General features: G+C 44.7%; 1 protein-coding gene across 1 annotated transcript in view; it reads left to right on the forward strand.

Annotated features, from left to right (window-relative positions):
- The first annotated feature begins 11,112 nt into the window (after positions 1-11,112).
- The window catches only part of KATNAL1 (katanin catalytic subunit A1 like 1), a 163,868-nt gene continuing 153,466 nt past the window's right edge, over positions 11,113-21,514 (forward strand). Inside the window, exon 1 of the mRNA XM_066583135.1 lies at positions 11,113-11,493. The gene's annotated coding sequence lies outside the window, so the exon portion shown is untranslated. The remainder of the gene's footprint in view (positions 11,494-21,514) is intronic.

Here is a 21,514-nt window from a genome sequence, read left to right on the forward strand (position 1 = left end):
GCAGACACTCATAAATGTGAGCATATAAATGCTTGCTGGTCCATCGCGGAGATGTGCAGCTGTATGGGGATGAACAATTATATTAATGACCCGTGTCCCCCAGAATGCAGAAAGGTAATGAATGCCGACAGATGTGCTTGTTATCGGTCAGTGGTTATTAGGAGGCGCAGATTATCGGCCCGTGTAAAGGGACCATGACATAACAGTTCACAGCAGACACACCGAGTGATGGAAAATTAGAGCAATTATTTCAAGAATGGCATATTCCCTATAATGACTTCCCTGCAATCCCCTGTGTACGGTTGTACAACTATCTCATTAGGGGTTTGTAAACTGAAGCCTATAATCTGTTAATGCAATTTGAAATTCTCACTCATTTTCTGGCCCCTCCTGAGACTACCAGGAGCAATTTTACTAATACCACTATATTATGGAATTACCATTCAAGCAATTCCCTTATATATCCTGTACAGTATCTCCATTTATTATACTTACCGCAGTGAGCGCTGATTTTTATTGCGTCTCTAGCCTCTGCAAATATTGTTCTGATGCCTCCTGCTGCTTTCTATCCCCAGGTCTGGACACAGAACAATCCAGACGATGTAAGATTTCCTTCTAATCTGGGACTATTTCTTCCAGATACCAAATTAGAACGAAATCTGGAGCCTTGAGCTCTGCACTAAGGATGTTTTATTGCAGAGCGAATGCCCATATCCCCTGTCTGCATCATTCCAGGTATATATTCGGCTCAGGCTGGATTGCCTCGGTTGCTAAGGGGAAGCTTCTACTATATTTTCTCCCTCGTACTATTACTGCTTGTTCTTATTTTTCATGATTAAGAAACTCGTTACAAAAACAGATGCCGGAAATGTTGATCCTAGAAAATGAATTGCGTGGCAGATATTTTAATGTTTCCTATTGCTGACTGAGATCCTTGGGAGCTTCTGAATTCAGTGGTTTGATGTGTTCACTGTAATGTGCTGACTGCAGATGAATTTGTGACGACATCCAGACTGCATCACTGCAGAACTCGCCTTAACGTTGATTCATTAGTTTTTCAAAGTCTTAGCAGTCAACCATCTGTAATCCGCAGACTTACGGTTTTGCTGCCTGAGCCAACAAGTAAACTAGTGCCTCTCTTCCTCAAATTGCAGATGATGGGATGGGCAACAGATTTGCTATATTCTGGGTAGGGTAGTGAATCACCATAGCGCCATTCATGTCTATGGGATGGAGGGGGGGGGTTGAGGCACTTGGCTAACTTCCGCCGTCCACAAAAGTGAATGGGGTGATGATTGACTAAGCAGATCACCACTTTCCTTACATAGGGGATTCAGGGTACACCGTTCTCAGAATCTGTGTGGATCCCAGCAGTTGGACCCCCCATTGAATAGTAATTTATCCCCTTAGGCCCCCTATCCGTGGCCGAGGCGAAATATCGCTAGTGATATTCCGCCGCGGGGGAGGAGGGGAGAGCACTGACAGGTCTCCAAGATGAGCCTATCTAATAGATCGGCTCCCTGGTGAAATATCATCGCAGCATGCCGCGATTTAAATCCTGCGAGCGCAGAATCACTATGATTCTTCGCTCATGAACGCCAGAGCTGCCCTTTCCATAGTAATCCTATGGAAAGCTTAACAGAGCGTGATCCATGGGTGATTTATCACAAGTGGATCATCGCCCATGGACAGGAAGCCTAACCTGTGGATAGGGGATAACTGTATTTAGCGGTAAAACCACTTTAAGCCCAACACAGGGAAACAGATTATGCCCAACAAACTTTAGTTTACTCAGCAGCTCCTTTTGGGGCTTGACTAGCATTCAGTCCAGAATTTCGTGAAGCGGTCCAGAACCACCCCAATCATGCAAAAATGTCCTTGGTTGAAGATTCTCCTCGGACCAGCAGTCCCATGCAAGGCTACAGTTGATACAGGTCAAGGGGATGCCAAGATTTAAGACCTTGCTGCATGCTTGCATGTTTCTCACATAATCATATGACTCTCGCTCTCGTCAGTCTCAGCTACTCCTGACATGTGCTGCACTTCTCTTTGCTGCTATGTCACACAAGGCAAGTTAAGCAGCGCCAATTTTAGTCTTGGTTGCTGCCCTAGAAAGAGCCAGCGCGACATCATGCTTACTTGAAACTTTTGAAAAGTTTGGTTTGCCAAACTTCGACAAGATCTTTAGTGGTGGCGATGCTCCTCTGGCTCAGTGGTTAGCACTGTTGCCTTGCAGTGGTGGTGTCCTAGGTTAAAATCTGACAACATCTGTACGGAGTTTGTATGTTCTTCCTGTTTCATGATAATCACCTTTTATTTATATAGCACATACATAATACGCCATATCACTTGACATTTTCTGTTCCGATTGAGGCTCACAAGCTATATTCACCTATAAGTATATTTTTGAAGTGTGGGAGGAAACCCACACAACCTCAGGTATAACATACACCTCCTTGCAAATATTGTCCTCCGTCAGATTTGAACCTAAGACCCCAGGGCTGCAAGGCAACAATGCTAACCATCGAGCAACCATGCTGCTTCTTCCTCCTCTGCCTCCACCACTACTTTTTTAGTGTATTTGGGCAGGATGAACCACCCGAGGTTCGGGTCAGCTCCAAACTGAACTTTTATCACAGTTTGTCCTGAAACAGGATTCAACTGGTTTGGTTTGCTCAACACTACTTTTAACCCTTTCCAATCTACTGTCTGACGTCTGAAGACATTCTGATTGCAGACTGTACAGCTCCGATGTTGGAAGAGGTTCGGCAGGGTATTCTTACTGTAGATTACTGGCCGCTGTGTTGTCAGGGGCCTCTCCGGCATGTCACATACCGCAGTACTGTTTCTAGCCAGCAGATGGCGCCATTGCATAATGGCAGAAAGAGAAAGCCCCCTAGGAAACCCTGAATCCAAAATTGGATTGCAAAGGGGTTAAACACCATAGCCCATGCAAATGAAACATGGATACCTTTAGCACAGCAAAGAGTCCAAAAATAATTAGCATGACCAGTTGTAGTTGTGTTACTAGGACCAATGCAGTCCGATAACAGTAACTCAGTTCACACAAGTGTAATGCAAAGCAACTCAGCTTATGGCTGCAGCAGCAACTATCCTCTTATAGGCTTTTACTAAAAAGGGGCTATATGGCTAGCACTACTAATATAATAAGTTAATTAAAATTAAAGGGCAAAACTTAATTTCTTAAAAATTAGTTTTTAGAGTGCATACAGTGTTATAAAATAGCCCCCTTACCGATTAAGCCTTTCTTTCCATGCTCAGCCCACTCTTGCCATATATGTCACTACATTTGTTTGTTTATATCAACGACTTCTTGTTGTGTCACATCCTGCCTAGCTCTGTCCCTCTAGACTACAGAGTCGGTCATCCTCTGGTCTTCGAGCCAGTGAATCATCAGCCCACCCCAATGACCCCCTGAACGCTGACATATACCTGCTAGCCATAATAGATTTCTAGTGCTCTGACTGGACTGCCCAACACAAGCCCTATATAACAGCCATTAGAGCACTAGAATGAAGAGCCTCACATAGGCTGGATTGAGTTAGCTGAGGACAGTTCGCGCTTCAGATTGAGGAACTGCACCTGCTCCTGCCTGCCGCCTGTTTCCGTCCCTGTCCGCCCACCTATCCAGCGTATTCAACCAAGAACTGACCGGGACACAGACAAACCAAAGCATTAAGTATCATGGAGACAGCTAAGACGTCACCAGAAGGGGGAGAAATAGCTGAGAGCAGAGTCCCGTGACGGATGCTGGAAGTGGAGAATCGGAGCTAAATAGTTACAGTGTTGCTAAGTGTTACATTGGTGTTTAACTAGTTTGTAATTGCAAAGTAAAAGTGGTCCTGGAATACCCCTTTAATGACAGTCAGGTCACCATATTGCAGGAGTGTGCAAAGAATAGGTTCATGAGGAAAGGGAGTCGATCTTGCTGTGATCAAGGGGGAGCGAAGAGTTCTCATGCAGTAAACCACTAGGGAAAGGAATAGGAAAACCCCTGCTGTCAATCACTGGGGGAAACAGAAGTGGACTTGTAGTGACCAAGAGGTAAGGAAGGGGATGGGGGTGCAGGGAGGGGGTGTGTGCTGTGACCCCTCGGAAAAGAGGGGAACTCCTACCCTAACCAACGTGAAAAATGAGTGAAGCCCTGTTTTGAGAAGCCACTCTCAGAAAAGCGGCACTTCTATGGCTACTATGTGGTTACTGGCCTTCTGCGATTACTGAAGGGACAGGGAGGCAGCACTGATGTGACTACTGGGGTAAAGGGGGGGAGCACTATTGTCCCTATACAAGTAGAGGGGGAAAAAAGGGAAACTGTTGTGACTACTGGGAAAAATGGGAATTTCTCTTACCGATAATTCCCTTTCTTGAAGGCATCATGACAGCATACACTTGGAGGTTGCTCACCTGCTGACCTGAAGGGAGAGGAAAAGACATAGCATAAAAGGCACCTCCTCTCCACCAACACCAGTGTGTTCCAAATAACCACAGAATACTTAACCAGAAGGTGTGTTTTTATTGGCATCACACACCTCAGATAAGGAAATCATAAGCATACATATTACCTCATGTGTTAAACAAAACGAGGATAACCGTGGTGGTGGTGGTGGGGGGGGGGGGAGCCCGTATGCAGTCATGATGCCTTCAAGAAAGGGAATTATCGGTAAGAAAAATTCCCGTTTTTCCTTCGACATCATGACAGCATATGCTGGAGGAATACCAAATAACTGGCATGGGCTTTTTTAGGGAGGGATTACTGCTTGAAGCACCTTCCTCCCGAAGGTTGCATCCTAACTAGATTTAAAGTCCAGTCTGTAGTGTCTAATAAACGTATGACTAGAAGTCCACGTGGCCTGTTCGATCGAAGCATGCACTCTTTCTGCCCAGGAAGATACCACCGCTCGTGTAGAGTGGGCCTTCAATCATTCTGGGGGAGGGATGCTCTTGGCCTTGTAAGCCTCCTGAATGACTCTTCTGAGCCACCTTGCGATCGCATCTCTAGAAGCGGCCCTTCCTTTCGCCTGCCCCTGAAATTGAACGAAAAGTTTATCAGTTTTCCTGAAACTTTCTGTCGCTTCGAGGTACGCTATTACCGCTCTTTTAACGTCGAGATTATGAAGCCTCTGCTCCTTTTCGTTTTTGGAATTTTGGCAGAAGGCTGGAATGACTATTGGCTGGCCTCTGTGGAAATCTGACAAGACTTTGGAAGGAAGGGTCTAAAGAGCATACAATCTTGTTGGGGTGAATAGTCATGTATGGGGGTCCCTGTGAAAGAGCCTGGATTTCACCCACGCGCCTAGCTGACATGACCGCCACAAGGAGGGCTACCTTGTATGTCAGCAAGGCGATGGATAGGTCACTAATAGGTTTGAACGGGGGATCACAGAAGGTCTGAAGGATTATAGTCAGATCCCAGGGGGGCGCCGTACGCCTTGTAAATGGATGCAATCTATTCGCCCCTCTAAGAAACCTTCTAATCCACCTATGCTCGGCAAGTGTGAGATCAAGAATGCCCCCAAAGCCGCCACTTGGACTTTGAGGGTATTCGGCCTTTATCCAGGCCTGCCTGGAGGAAATCTACGATTTTACCGATGTCTGGCTGGACTAACTGCTGGATGTCCTGACCTATCCTTTCCGAAAATTTTCTCCAGACTTTGGAATAAATCTTTTTCGTTGAGGACTAAAGGCTTTCGCAAATAGTAGCAATCACATTGGGCGATAGACCCTTTCCTAAGAATTTTACCTGGTCAAGATCCAGGCCGCAAGCCTGAACTTGTGAACCTCCGGGTAGAGGAGAGCACCCTGCAGCAGGAGGTCCGGTCTTGGGGGAAGATGAAAAGGCTCTCCCACTGACAGAGATCTCAGGAGAGGAAACCAAGGTCTTTTGGACCAATAAGGCACTACTAAAATTACTAACAGGTCTGACCATAGCAATTTCCTTAGAACGAGTGGGATCAGCGGTAAAAGCGTATGCTAAGTTCCAGCCCCAGGGGTGAGAGAGGGCGTCCGTGCCTAAGGCTTTTTACTCCGAGCCTCGGGAAAAGAAAAGACAGCACTTGGTGTTTGTGCTTGATGCAAACAGGTCGATTTCGGGTACCCCCCATTTTGTCACAAGAAGGTTGAACACCTCGGGATGGAGCTCCCACTCTCCTGGGTTCACTTTCTTCCTGCTTAGAAAGTCTGCCGCTGAATTTTCGGCTCCTTTTATGTGGAAGGCCGAAAGTGACCTGGTTGTGAGTTCCGCCCACTGAAGGATCCTTCCCGCCAGGTGCTGAAGAAGAGGATTGCTGGTGGTACCCTGGTGGTGAATGAGTGACACTGCTGTCATGTTATCGGAAAAGATCCTCACATGCTTCAACCCTAAAAGCGATTGCAGGCTACGTAGGGATTTCCATACCGCGTTAAGCTCTCTAAAGTTAGAGGAACTGGATCTCTCATGAGGGTCCCATGTACTGTGTTTATGACCGCTTTCAAAGTGGACCCCCCACCCTTTGGCGCTGGCGTCCGTTGTTATTATTGTCGCGGGTTCCAGGTTCCATTCAGATGCCAGCGAAAGGTTATCTGAGGACAACCACCAGTGGAGTGAGGATCTGGCCGTAGCGGAAATAGGGATTGTCTGGTATAGTGAGGACTGTAACTTATACCAATTTTGAAGGACAAGTGCCTGGAGATCACAGCTGTGGAATTGGGCCCATGGAACTACTCCAATACATGAAGTCATTAGCCCCAGGATCCGCATCGCCTCTCTTATTGTTACTCTAGATTTTTTTTACAGAACAGAACATTCATCTAAAATTAGCTGTTTCCTTAGAGGAGGAAGGGACGAACTTTGGAGACAGGAATCCAAAATGACTCCCAGGAATTCTTCCAGGTTTCCGGTTCCATGTTCGATTTCGGATCATTAATGATCAAACCCAGGTCCTTTAAGAGTTAAAGCGTGGAACTCAAGTGTGATCTCAGAATAGTTAGGGAATCCGCCACTAGCAGGAAGTCATCCAGATAAGGGATGATAATGATCCCGTAATTGCGTAAAAAAGCTACCATCTCGATCACCCCTTTGGAAAAGATCCGAGGGGCTGAGGAGATTCCAAATGGGAGGCAGATAAACTGGAAGTGACGGATTTCCCCTTCCACTCTCAGCGCAAATCTCAGGAACCTTTGCAAGTTGACGTGAATGGGGATGTGAATATAAGCATCCTTTAAGTCAATTGTGGCCATTACATTATCCCTGGCAATCAGGGGTGTTGCGGTTTTAATAGTTTCCATTTAAACTTTTCTATACTGAATAAATTTGTTCAGTTCTTTGAGGTTAATTATTGTGCGGTGGGAGCCGTCTGGTTTGGGAATCAGAAAAAGGGGGAAGTAAAAGCCTTTCCCCCGTTCACTTTTAGGGACCGGGATAACCGTGCCAAGATCTACCAGGTTTTGTACGCCCTTCAGTAGAGCCTGTTCCAGGGTTGGAAACTGTATTGAGGTTAAAGTAAATCTATCAGGGGGGGGCGATATTCTAGTTCAATCTTGTACCCCTCTGCCACCAGGTGTAAAGCCCATTCATTAGTGGTTATGTTTCACCAGCTAGCAGAAAAATGAGCTAATCTTCCGCCTACCACGCATGAAGACGCGGGTTGAGGGCCAACAGTAAGAGTCTTACCCCTTCCTCCCTTTGGATAAGACCACCTTCCGGTCTTTCCTTTTCCAGTGTAGGTTGTAGACGAGGGACGTGGAGTGAAGGGTCTTTTAGGTGGTCGGATGGCTGGCAGACCCTGGTCTTTGTCCGCTACCTTCTCTAGCAGGCGATCCAGGTCTGGTCCAAAGATGCGTGAACCCTGAAAGGGTAAGGCGCACAACCTGTTCTTGGAGGTTAGGTCTCCAGACCACTCCTTTACCCAAACTGCTCTTCTCGCAGTATTGGATAGGGCTGCCATGTGGGCTCCAAAGCGGACCGTCCCCATAGAAGCATCCGCCAAAAATCCCGTTGCCATCTGGAGCAGAGGGATGCCGCCTGCAATCTCTTCTCTGGAAGCTTTCTGGTCAATCAAGGACGCAAGCTGATCCAGCCAGATCGCCATGGAGCGAGCCACCGAAGTGGCTGCGATGTTAGACTTTATGACGAGGCTGGACGTGGACCAAGCCTTGCGCATGGTCGTATCCACTTTGTTATGCATAGAGTCTTTTAAATGGGACGTATCCTCAAATGGAATTCCAGACTTCTTAGACACCATGGAGATAGCTGTATCCACTTTAGGTGTCTCCTCAAAGATGACCACCTCATCGCCCGAAAATAAAAGGCGCTTCTTAAACTCCTTGGAGATTAGCGGAGCCTGATCCACACAACACCACTCATTCAGGATCAGTTGTTTTAGTGTGGCGTTTATGGGAAATGTAGATTTCCGGTGTGGAAGCAAACCCGCAAATATGTCGACCTATGCTGTGCGGGGTTGCTGCACTTCTTCCTCCACTTGCATGGTTCTGCATACTGCTTTTAGTAATTGATCCATGTTAGTGGTGGAAAAAAGGTATTTTTTCTCCCCCTGCGACACTTCCCCAAGATCTTCGAATTTAAATTCATCCGTCATGTCAGAGTCGGACTCTGACACTGCCGGAACAGACCTTCTTGTAACCCCCGAGGGTTCTGCTTGGGGGTCTGAAAGGGAGGACTGTACTTCTTCCCGGACGACCGAATCTCATTAGGGAAGTTTTTTTCTTCCTGCAGGATTTTTGCTGAACAGGAAGCGCATAAAGTTTTGGTATAGGAGTGGTCTGGTTTTGCTAAGCATACTGGACACTTCCTAGTTCTCCTCCTAGCCTGCCTAGGTTTTTGAGTATCCCTGTCCTGAAATGACAAGGGAGAACTCTGTTAGTAAGGAAGTGTAGTGCAGGTGTCTGTAGGTTGGCCCACAGGACCACTTACAGTTGGAAGATTCTCTGGGTCCTCTCTGGCCAACATCCTGCGCTTGTGAGATGGAATCCTGTCTTTAGGATCAACTCCGGCATGTAGAGGAGCACCAGCGTCTTGCCCTGATGCAGGGAGCTTTAAAATTTTAAGTTTGGCGCCAAGCTGCGCCCGGCCACGCCCCCTGAGCGCTTTCTCTAAGGCCACGCCCCCTTGTGGAGCGTCTGACGTCACCGCGCTGTCGGGAGACCCAGAGATAGTGGCCGCCGCCGTGGAACCGAGAAGTCCGCCGTTGGACCCCGGCCCACGCAGTCCCCGGGTAACACCCAGATGGGGTCCTTCCTACTGGGGTAACCAGGGCTGCCAGAAGTAGATGCCGCTGCTGCGTCCAGTAAGTCCTCCGGCATGTGACAGCATCGCTGGAGCTCTGCCCTGCTGTCCTGTGAGGGACAGGACAAGCGCTAGTGTTGGTGGAGGGGAGGTGCCTTTTATACTCTGCCTTTTCCTGTTCCTTCAGGTCAGCAGGGAGCATCCTCCAAGTGTATGCTGTCATGATGTCGGAGGGAAAGGAAAGCATTGTTGGCTGGCTTTAGGTTAGATGGTACCCTGTTCAGAATTTTTTAGCACCCCCTTGTCATAAGAAATAAAATATTAATTGCACAGATAAACTGCCTATCTGTACAGAAAGCACCAAGCTCATAACATATATACAGCAGGAACCAACCTCAGGACATATATACAATACCAGAACCAAGCTCATAACATAAATACAGCCCTAGAACTAAGCTTATAACATAAATGCTATACCAGAACCAAACCCATAGCATACAACACCAGAACCTAACTCATAACATGAATACAGGACAAACCAACTTCAGTACACAGATACAATACCAGAGCCAGCCTCAGTACATAGATAAAATACCAGCACCAAACTCATAAATGTGATACCAGAACTAAGCTCATAACATAAATACAACACAAACCAACTTCTGTTCACAAATACAATACCAGAACCAACCTCGGTAGATAAATAAAGCACCAGCACCAAACTCATAAATGTGATACCAGAACCAAAATCATAACATATATAGAGCACGAACCAACCACAGTACATACATACAATACCAGAACCAAGCTCATTACGTAAATACAGTCCCAGAACTAAGCTTATAACATAAATGTTATACCAGAACCAAGCTCATAGCATACACCAGAACCTAACTCATAACATGAATACAGCACAAACCAACTTCAGTACACAGATACAATACCAGAGCCAGCCTCAGTACATAGATAAAATACCAGCACCAAACTCATAAATGTGATACCAGACCAAGCTCATAACATAAATACAGCACAAAACAACCTCAGTACATACATACAATACCAAAACCAAGCTCATAATGTAAATACAGCCTCAGCACTAAGCTCATAACATAAATGCTATACCAGAATAAAAGCTCATAGTTTAAATACAGCACCACAACTAATTTCATGACATGATTGTGATACCAGAACCAAACTCATAACATAAATACAGCACCAACTTCAGTATCCAGATACAATACCAGAAACAACCCCAGTATATAGATAGAATACCAGCAGAAAACTCATAAATGTGATAGCAGAACCAAGCTCATAACATAAATACAGCATGAACCAGCCTCATAACATAAATACAGCATGAACCAACCTCAGTACATACATACAATACCAGAACCAAGCTCATAACATGAATACAGCATGAACCAACCTCAGTACATACATACGATACCAGAACCAAGCTCATAACATAAATACAGTAGCGGAACTACACAATCACGTTGTGGGGGCACTGATGGGCTCCAGGAAGAGGAAGATCATCTGGTCAGGAGGCCCTAATGGGCATGATCACCCCTGGCCTACAGCCCCCTGGTGCTCCACACAGGTTGCACCTAGCTTAGGACGGCCATGGAGGGGACCTCTGCTGTGACTACTCAGGAAACAGCTCTGTATAGTCAGAGGAGGGAAGGACACTTCTAGGGAGGGGGCTGTAAGTAATGCAGCAAGGCATCTACTCTGCAGAAACAGTCTCCTTTGGAGATATAATCGCAGGCATTGTCCCTGCACGCTGTGACCAGACAGCGCCCCCTGGAGGATGCGGCAGAAGCTGCAGGATAATAAGCTCCTCCCAGCCGCCCTGTATCCGCCCGCAGCCATGACAACATGCAAACATAAAGTAAAAGGCTGAGGCTGAGGCGTATTACGCTGGAAGTAGGGAGCCGGGCTGGACACAAGCGCTAACGCCAGGTCAGAGCCCCCCATAGCATCGTCCATTATTCCGCCCTGAACGCTGCTGTCTTCAGCCCCGTTCACTCAGCTGTATCACTGACCCCCAATCGGGCACGAAATGCATGCTGGGATATGTAGTTTTTTCCATATCGGTGGATTAAGGAGCCAGTGAGCGCAGAACTACAAGCCCCAAGATCCTACGCTCCTTGCAGGGATTCTCCATCCTTATCCCCCTGTTCATTTATCCCTATAATAGTGGATGCACTAAATCAACAACCCGGACTGTAATAAAAGACCCCGCAGTGCAGGTGGGTGAGGTGGTCGGTGTGACTGGTGGAAGCTGAGGAAGAGACGGGGCTTCTGGGGAGTGTGGTGCTGCATGTATGTAGCATGGGGTCTGGCAGGGGTAATTATGCAGGGCCTGTGTGCTCTCTGATGTCGCTAGTGTTTGTGTTTACTTGCTCTGTAAAATAGCAGGGTTTTGTTTAACCTAGAACAGGGTTCAGCAACCTGTGGTCCTCCAGCTCTTGGTGCACTACAACTCCCAGCATGCTCTGCTTCTGGCTGCTGCCTTTAAGGGGTTGTCCAGTTACAAACTGAATTTTTAAAATGAGATCCAAATGAGTTAAAATTATAAAAATAGACCTGGTAATTCAGGGCTGCGGTTTGCGTTAAAATCAGAAGTCAGGTGACCCCTGACTGCCAATCAGAGAGTACAGTGCCTCTATTCCGAACGGATGGTGATATGGGCTCTGATTGGCAGGCAGTGATCACCTGACTTCAGATGTCAAAAAATGGATTGGGGCTGCATTGCTCGATCAACGTTTGTTTTGTTATGTTTCATTCATTTGGATATAATTTTAAAAAGTTAGTTTGTAACTGGACAACCTCTTTGAAGTCCCCCAAAAAATCCCTATAGAGGGAACATGTTACGTCCCCACAGAACTACAAACTAGGTTATGGTGCCGTTTAAGGAACATAACAGGGGCCGGGGGATCTATTTTATTGTAGTTTCCCGTGATCCAGCGGTCCCCCTCCCCTCCAACCCCTCCAATCCCTAAAGCCGTCGCAGCACGAAAATCTGACTCCCGTATGCATGCTGTCCCATAGGCTTGCATAGGACAGAGTACACACAGGGCTCTGAAAAGAGTCCTTTTTTTTTTTTTGCCACGTGACCGACTTCACAGGGGACACCGCTGGGTCGCGGGAACGGGTGAATTAAAGAAAATGAAACAGATCACCCGGCTCCCTATCATTTATGGTGCTGCGGGGACACGACAATGTGACAGGTTCCCTTTAAATCCAGGCATGGGTAGTAACCACCAATTGCATGGGCTTATTTACACGTCAGGATTTTGTGAGCCAAAACATGGAAGAAATGTGACTGTTGTTCATTTTTGCGAATGCTGAATAAATTATTAAGAACATTTAAATAGGCTCAAATATCAGTAATTGACTAATTAGGCAACGTGAGCTTCTTTGGCAGGCATGTATTTCAAATGTCACCCCCTCCGCAACGCACACTCATTGGTTGCCAATCCCCTGAACGCAGGTAAATGCATGCAAATATTCTTCGCGGAGTGTTTTGTCGAAGGCCAAACCAGTCGGAGACCGTAGCGGCGCATGCTCTTTAGAAGACCAATATGGACTGTTTGCCTGTTTGCACCAGATAATGATTTAGGTGAATGATCGCATTTTTGAGCTCTTGCTTCCCATCACTACCCAACGATAAAATGCTCATTTAATGTAATTTGGTTCATATGAACGATCACCTGAGCGATCACTGGTATGAGCTGCACCATGGTAAGTGTAGCTTGTAAGTGATACAATTAACAAGTACCGATGCTATATTGTTGCGGACAATAATCTGCCCATTTAAAAGGAGCCTTAGGCTTTATTCACATGAGCGTGTATCGCCGGGCCGCATTTTGTCCGTGCGCTTTTACGTCGTTCAGGAATATGGCGGCGGCTTCCATAGACTCCTATAGAAGCCTATGATAGCTGCCGGAGAAGGGAGGTGGGAGGGAGTTTAGGAGTATGTCTGCTAAACTCCCATCCCCTTCCCTCCTCCTCTTCGACCCTTGCTGGCTGTTTGCAATGAGAGGGGGTGGGAGCTAGTAGCTAAGTCCCTTTTCCATTGCCGAGACCTGGCAAGGGGGTGGAAAGGGGGAGGCAGTTTAGCAGAGCTAAACTGTCTCCCCCCGTTTGACGGCAATCCGGGTTTGGTGTATATGTGCTGGACCCGGGCCGTTTGAACCAGCGCACAAACAGCCCCTTCATGCGATTTTTGGTTGTGCTGTGGCTGTGACACAGCTGACTGAAAATCGCTATGCTCGTCTGAATGAGCCCTTAGGCCGTGTTCACATGGTGGAAATTAATGCAGATTTGGCATGGGACTTGCTCCAATTTTGCAGCAAATCTGCATTCCGTTCATTGAATGGGAATCTACAATGTAGTTTACATGTTATGGATTTGATGTGTATCACGGAAAAAAATAAGTAACATACCACGCCTTGAATCGAGACCTCCGCATACAGATCAGCCCTATTGAATGGGGCTAATCTATGTGCACAAGTCAACAGTAGAAATCCAAGATTGAGCCTTAGCGCTTACTTAGGCTGGCATATTTCATGTCTGTAGGATGTCCATGTCCTTCGTAGACAGCATAAGGTCCCTTTATAGCCTATGAGGGGAGTGTCAGAATTTTGTGCAAGCAGCATAAATCGATGAACCCTTCCTGTCAGTGCTTCCATCTAAGCTTCCGCAACTACAAGAAGCTTCCTGTCCGCGGGGGCCAGTATTTCTGCGGAATGATTCCACGAGCTGGTGGAATCTCTGCCCTAATAAATTGCTGTGGTTCTGAAGGCGAAAGGAGGTCCGACGTGCAACTAGATGTTTAGTTCTTATGTTCAGTAGAGGATTTCCACTCACAGTATAATAATGGTTAGATACTCTTTTAGTAAAATAGAAGTTAGAGCTGTTGATAAGGTTTCGTAGATTTTGGCATTTTTCTGTTTTTTTGTTTTTTTTTGTGGTGGGCATTTTTTTTTGTAAAAACGTCAATGGGACGTGAAGCCACACTGGTGGTTGTTTTTGCATTTGCTTCTTAGAAAACAGTTGTGAAATTGTCCCTTTGTTGTTGAGGGAACAGATTGACGGTTTATTGACAGTTTCTGAACAGCTACAATTACGTAAGTTCTGAAGGCTCCAGTAAATTGAGCTCTAACAACAGTGATAGATGTGAAGTACTGTATTTACTTTTTGCTGTTTTTAAGCTAAGGTCCCCCTTCGCTTATTTATCTTAAAGCATTAAGGGCACTGTACAGATGAGGGGGTGTTTGGGTAGACTGCATAAGATAAAAACAAATATAATAAACATGGACCTAAAGGGAACCTGTCATGTACCAGTAGAACCACAAACTTATAGTGCTGTTGGGGATGTGATAGGGAGCTGAGTGAGATTTTTTTTTTTACTCTACCACTCCCTGGATCCAGTGGTGCCCTCCTCTGAAGGCCGGCATGAAAATCTGACTCTTTTCAGAGTCCCATGTGCCCGCTCTCCTATACAAGTCTATGGGAGAGTATGCGCACGGGACTCTGAAGAGAGTCGGATTTTCGAGCGCTGTGCAAGGTGACAGTGCTGTATCATGGGAGCGGGTGAGTGTAATAAAATACCTCACCTTGTCATGCCCCCTAACTTAGTTTATAGTGTTGTGGGGACATGACATGTTCCCTTTTAATGAGTGACAGACTGATATGGTGGGAGAGAGGAGCCTAACTGTGAAATCTTTCAAACTACAAGGAAGGCAAAGGGCAAAGAGACAGTAGATGAAGGGTAGAAGGTGCTGATATGGTGATATGGGGTAGCAGGATTATTGTAGGTACCGTGTTTCCCTGAAAATAAGACTGTGTCTTTTATATTAATTTTCGCTCAAAAAGGTTTAACTTTTGTACATGTATAGCTGCCTGGACACTATTTAAATTGACTTTTTAAATTAACTTTTAGCAGGGCTTAAGTTTGGAGTAGGGCTTATATTTCAAGCATCCTCAAAAAGCCTGAAAAATCATTTTGCATCCTCAAAAATTTTGGAAATTCGTGGTATGTCTTATTTTCAGGGTATGTCTTATTTTCAGGGAAACAGGGTAGTAGTTGGGGAGAATCTAATCCTTTAGAATAGTGAGTTCCAGAGTATTGGGAATGTATGGGAGATGTTGAGATTGCATAAGGAGTAGACAAGGAGAGCAAGAGAAGGTCTTGTAAGGACCACAGTTTGTGTGTAGAAGTAGCGATAGATTAGGTTAGAGATGGATATATGAGCAGTAGAGTCGAGCATGGATTGTAGAGGTGGAAGAGTGTTGCATGGGCGACCACAGAGCACTAGTCTAGGGATGATGAGGGCAGGCACAAGCATTTTTGTTGACTCAAGGTTGAGGAAGGATCGTATCTGAGAGATATTCTTGAGTTAGAGGTGGCAGAAAGCTGATGAGGGTTTGAAGAACAGAGACGAATCAAAGGTTATCCTGATGCAGCAGACATTCATCTATTGTGGGTGACCTCACCAAATATTCTCAAATAACATTCTGAGTTCGTATTGGTTTAAAAGTAGTCAAGAGTTGCACCAGCTGGCAACTTTGGCGTGATTCAACACTGTTGGCAATGGATGTACAGTACTGTGGAAAAATGCTGCAAAGTAACACTGCTTTAAAAAAATAGAAGTGTTAATTGGTTATTTTTGTAAATTAACAAAAGCTAAATGAATGAGCAAAAGAAAAAAACTAACCTTCTGCCTTCATAACTGCATCAATTCTTCTAGGTACAAAGTCAGGGATTTTGTAGGATTATAGTCGGGTGTATGATTTATCAAGTTTGATATAATTGGTTATTTTCATATGTAGGTTGAAACAGTAATTAACAGAAACGGCTGTATAGAAGAGGCTTAAAATGGGTGAGGAACAGCCAAACTCTGCTACAAAGGTTTCACGTCACAGGTCATACACCATGGCAAGAGTGAGCACAGCAAAAAGACACAAGGTAGTTGTACTGCATCAGCAAAGTCGCTCCCAAGCAAAGATTCCAAAGCAGACTGGGGTTTCAAGATGTGAAAGAAGCTCGTCTTTCGAAGAAGCGCAAAGAAATGGGCAACATTGATGACCGTAGATCCAATGCTCAGCCATGGAAACTTGGTGCAGAACATGAAAGCTATATGCTTACTTCCCTTTGAAATCAGAAGATGTCAAGTAGTGCCATCAGCTCAGAACTGTTAGAAACTAGTGGGACCCAGGTACGCCCATCTACTGTTCGGAGAAGTCTGTTCAGAAGTGGTCTTCATGGAAGAATTGTGGCCAAAAAGCCATACTTTTGATGTACAAACAAGGCAAACTCATTCAACTAAATGCGAAAACATAGGAACTGGGGGTGCAGAAAATGCCAGCAGGTGCTCTGGACTGAGGACATTTGGCTATAACAGAAGGTAGTATATTCGCTGAAGGGCTGTAGAGACATACAATAATGAGCGTCTGTAGGCAATGTTGAGGGATGGTGGAGGTTCATGGCAAGTCTGGGGCTGCATTTCGGCAAAATGAGTTGGAGATTTGGTCAAGATTAATGGTATTCTCAATGCTGAGAAATACAGGCAGATACTTATCCATCATGCGATACCATCTGATAGACCTCTCATTGGCTGCACATTAATTCTGCAGCAGAAAAACAACACCAAACATCCAGCCAATGTCATTAAGAACTTCAGCATAAAGAAGAACAAGGAGTCCTGGAAGTGATGATATGGCCCCACGAGCCCTGTTCTCAACATTGAGTCTGTCTGGGATTACATGAATAGACAGAAGTATTTGAGCAAGCCTTCATACATAGAAGGTCTGTGGTTAGTTCTCCAAGATATTTGGAACAACCTCCCTGCTGATGCCCTTCAAAAACTGTGTGCAAGTGTATAGAAGAATTGATGCTGTTTTAAGGCAAAGGGTATCTCACCACATATTGATTTTATTTAGATTTTTGTTCATTTACTTTTGTTAATTGACAAAAATAAACTATTAAAGTGGTTGTCCGAGTTAAGGGAAATGCCAGTCACCAGGTCCAGCATGGTATAAAACAACAAATCAACAGTTACCCGCCTCTCCGCCGTTTGTCCACTGCTGACAGCTCTGGTCTCCCCGATCTATTTACAGGCAGCTGTGACGTCTCGTAAACCAGCTGTAGTAGCCAATCACAGCGTTCAGCTATGATGGCTGAGCGCTATCACTACCTGTTGCAGCTTGTTTGTAGATGGGCTCAGCATGAAAAGTGACGTTACGGGGGGACCGGAGCTGGCAGCGGAGGACTAATGAGGGAGAAATGAGTAACGGCTGATTTATTTTATACTAGTGACAGGGGTTCCCCATAACTCGGACAACCCCTGTAACACTTCTATTTTTTTTAAAGCATTCTTACTTTACAGCATTTTTTTACACCTGCCTAAGGAGTACTGTATTACATAGAAGAAATTGACTCGGCTTTAACGAAGAGGCAGGTTTTCTATTAACTTTTTAACTCCTGTACAGATAAAGAGTTAAAAAACTCAAATTGTATGAAAAAACTTTGTGTGGCTTTCACTTGGTACCCATTGTTGTTCAGTGGTAGTCTGAAACTTCAATGTAATCCAGCGAAGAAATGATGTCCTCCTAGCAGGGCAGCAGAGGCGTACCGGGGAAGTTATTATCTTCTCATCATAGAATACTGTTTTGCTATTCCTTTTTAATCATTTGCAAACCGATCACGTTCCAGTTGACATCAGGATACCTCTTTATGTTGTACCTTTTCATCTTGGACTTGTACACAGGAACGTCCTCTAATTGCAGAAGTTTAGGGAAAAATAGCATTAGCTTAACAAAACCAAGTCTGAGGAATACACATAAAAGGACTATTTAGTTATTCTTGTAAGGAAACCAAATGTATTTTTGCATGTTCTGTCTGTAACTTATTCTTTAGAAAACGTCGGCACATATAGTATAATGCTGAGCTTTTTCTGCTGTGTCTCTTTTATGATCCAGCTGCCTGGCATTAAAATGCTCATTATTGGATTTCAACTCCCATGTAAGAATGTTTTTTTTTCTGGGTTTTCAGTGACGTGAATGTGGACAGGGACAGATATTAACCAGGTGTAAGAGCCAAGTCTAGGGCCTCCCTCACACAGGCGTTGTGGTAAGCATTTGCCGCTTTTTACTTTTGTTTTCGACCTCGCGAGCTTTTAACAAAAAAACGCCTTCCATCTGCGGGCGCATCGTATGTTGGCAGGTGCAATATGAGAAACTTTGTCAAATGCTTTACCATAGTCAAAATATACCATATCTACTGCATTTTCCTGATCAACCCAGTCGGTGATTCTGTCATAGAAGGAAATTAGATTAGTCTGGCATGACTTGCTTGTTACAAACCCACACTAATTACCAGAGGCGTAACTTGAAGCTTCTGGGCCCTGATGCAAAACCTGTAACAGGGCTCCCAACTATAATGCTTTAGTGATAGTACTGGGCTCCCTATGTGGAGAAGAGAGGCCCTATGGGCCCCCTAAGGCTCCTTGGCCCGGGTGCAACCGCATTCCCTATAGCTACGCCCCTGCTAATTACTCTATTCTCATCCAAGTACTTGCATACATGCTGTTTAATAATTTGTTCAAAGATCTTTCCCGGTAAAGAAGTCAGGCTCACAGGCCTGTAGTTTCCTGGGTCCACCTTCTTCCCTTTTTTGAAGATGGGGCAATATTTGCCATTCTTAAATCTACTGGGACTTTTTGTGTTCTCCAGGAATTTTCAAAGATTACGGCGAGTGTTTCAGCAATTACCTCCGCTACTTCCTCTAGTATCCTGGGATGTAATTCTCTAGTATGTAATTCATATATACTATGGTATATATTTTTAGAGCGTTCTATTGAATGCTATGAAAATATATACCATAGCTCACAAGGCACAGGTTTTTCAAAAGGTGGATTTTTGAATCTGCATTAAGGAAAAAGAGAATTTTACATGTCAATTCTTGGTGCAGTTTCTGCACAGAGGCTGCACAGAGGCTGCACGCAGATTTTCCCCATTGACAGGGGCTTAATTTTAAATATGGATCTGAATCAAAATCCATGGCAGAACTCTGAAGCTCAGCCTTGGAGTTTTGCTGTAGTTCTGACCAGTCATATCCAAGGCCTAAGGAGCCAGCAAAAACATGCTGTAGGGCCAAGTACACACAACTCAGTTGAAAAACGATGCAGAAAAAATGTCAAGTAAATATGCAGCAACTAGAGATGTGCAAGCCTGGCCTTACACGTGAAACTGTGCCTTTTCCCCCAGTTGTCAGAACAGAGTTCTCTAGTACTTACAGCCAAAGACCTAACTTGAAACTGTCAGGCGCTGATGCAAACTCTGTGACAGTGGTGACAGTGCCCCCACACCTGTAATACTACTACTATGGTACTGGTCTCCTCATATGGAGAAGAGAGACTTGATGGGCCCCCTAAGTCTCCTGGACCCGGGTGCACCTGCACCCACTATAGTTATGCCTCTGGTGAACTCGCAAGAGCATTGCATAAACCTTTTTGCAGGTGACATTATCTTGATTTGCTCCTCTCCAGAGATTACACTTCTGGAGGTCTCCAATATTATCTCAGCTTTTAGTGACACCTCCTACTATAAGGTTTATCATTTTAAATCTTTGATACTGTTCCAACATCATGAGCTTCCTCTATAGCTCCGATGTCGGAACAGGTCCACAGATGCAGTGCAGGAGTGCATCTGCACCTGTTCGTCGGACACATCAGGTGCAGAAGCACTCTACACTGGTCCTCATCGAGGACCTCCGAGGACAAGGCAGAAAGAGTTTTTAGCCCCTTCTGCCTTCTCCTTTACACATTACATAGCGCTCGATTAGTACTATGTAATGCAGAGAAAATGCGGAAGTAACACTTCCGCATTCCGCCCGGCGATCATGTGACCGCTGGGAGCCTCCTGACCTAAGCAGTCACTCACAGCCTAGGTCGGGAGGATGAAGAGAGAATGCAAAAGTGTTACTTACGCATTCCGCCCGGCGATCATGTGACCGCCGACACCCTCCTGATCTCGGCTATCACTCACAGTCGAGATCAGGAGGGTGAAGAAAGAATGCGGATATAAATATGTGGGGCAATGAGATTTTTAGAAGTTACCTATTCATATGTAATTATGTACATTGCGATGTGGCAATTTTGAAGGTACACATACCATTATTAAACTATAAACTAAATTTGGATATGTGGAAAGCCAATGGTATATTAAAAATCTCTAATTTATGGTCTGAAGATAATATGATGGATTTTATTACTCTATCTAAAAAGTTTCTCCTAAACAAACAAGATTTTTTTTTTACAAATACGGTATCTGCAATAAGACATGTTTTGGCTCCTCTCCGAAATTCCACTTTGCAAACTATTTCTCAACTCCAAATTTGGCTTGCAATTACTGTGTTGCGGAAAGGAGGTATATCTTACTGCTATAAAATGCTTCTAAATTCTTATCCAGATGATATATCATCATACAAATCAAAATGGGAAAATGACTTGGACGAGCAATTTCTACCTTCACAGTGGTCTATGTCCTTTTCGATAATAAGCTCCATATCCAAATGTACTTCCCACTTAGAACTAAATAGAAAACTTCTATATCATTGGTACTACACTCCTAGTCTAGCCTCCTTTTACAATACCTCTAACAAATGTTGGAGATGCTTATCAGTGGGCACTATAATTCATATATGGTGGGACTGTCCCCCAATATTAAGATTATGGAAAAAATAGGAAAACTGCTTTCAAACATTTACAGCTTCCCAATAATAATAAAAGCCCCTCTGGCCTTATTAGCTGTAAGCATAGAAAGTTATGCAAGAAATTGCCAAACTGTGATTCCACATTTTACTCTGGTAACCAAAACCAAGATGGCGAAATATGGGAAAACTGATAAAGTCCCCACACTAAAATAAATCATAATTGCTGGTAAAAAATCTATGATTGCATCCTCCTGTGATAATAAATAATAATTTTTTAATAAATGGGATTTATGGTGATCAAGTAGACATAATACATTAATGTATTAAAAATCACCAAGTAGTGACTATATATTCAATTGGAATAAAGAATCTGGACCATATATATGTTGGAACACTATAGGCACTGGTGTTGAAGTTTTTGTAAAATAGATCGATGGACTGGGATGATTAGGGTGCGGAAGAGGTATAAGATTTTGGACAGGATAATCGTCTTGTAAAGCACCACTCGTCCAACCATGATGGTTCTGTTTTGGCAATACCCTTCAATTCTT

This window comes from Eleutherodactylus coqui, chromosome 1 (genome assembly GCF_035609145.1).
Source record: "Eleutherodactylus coqui strain aEleCoq1 chromosome 1, aEleCoq1.hap1, whole genome shotgun sequence".
Taxonomy (NCBI): domain Eukaryota; kingdom Metazoa; phylum Chordata; class Amphibia; order Anura; family Eleutherodactylidae; genus Eleutherodactylus; species Eleutherodactylus coqui.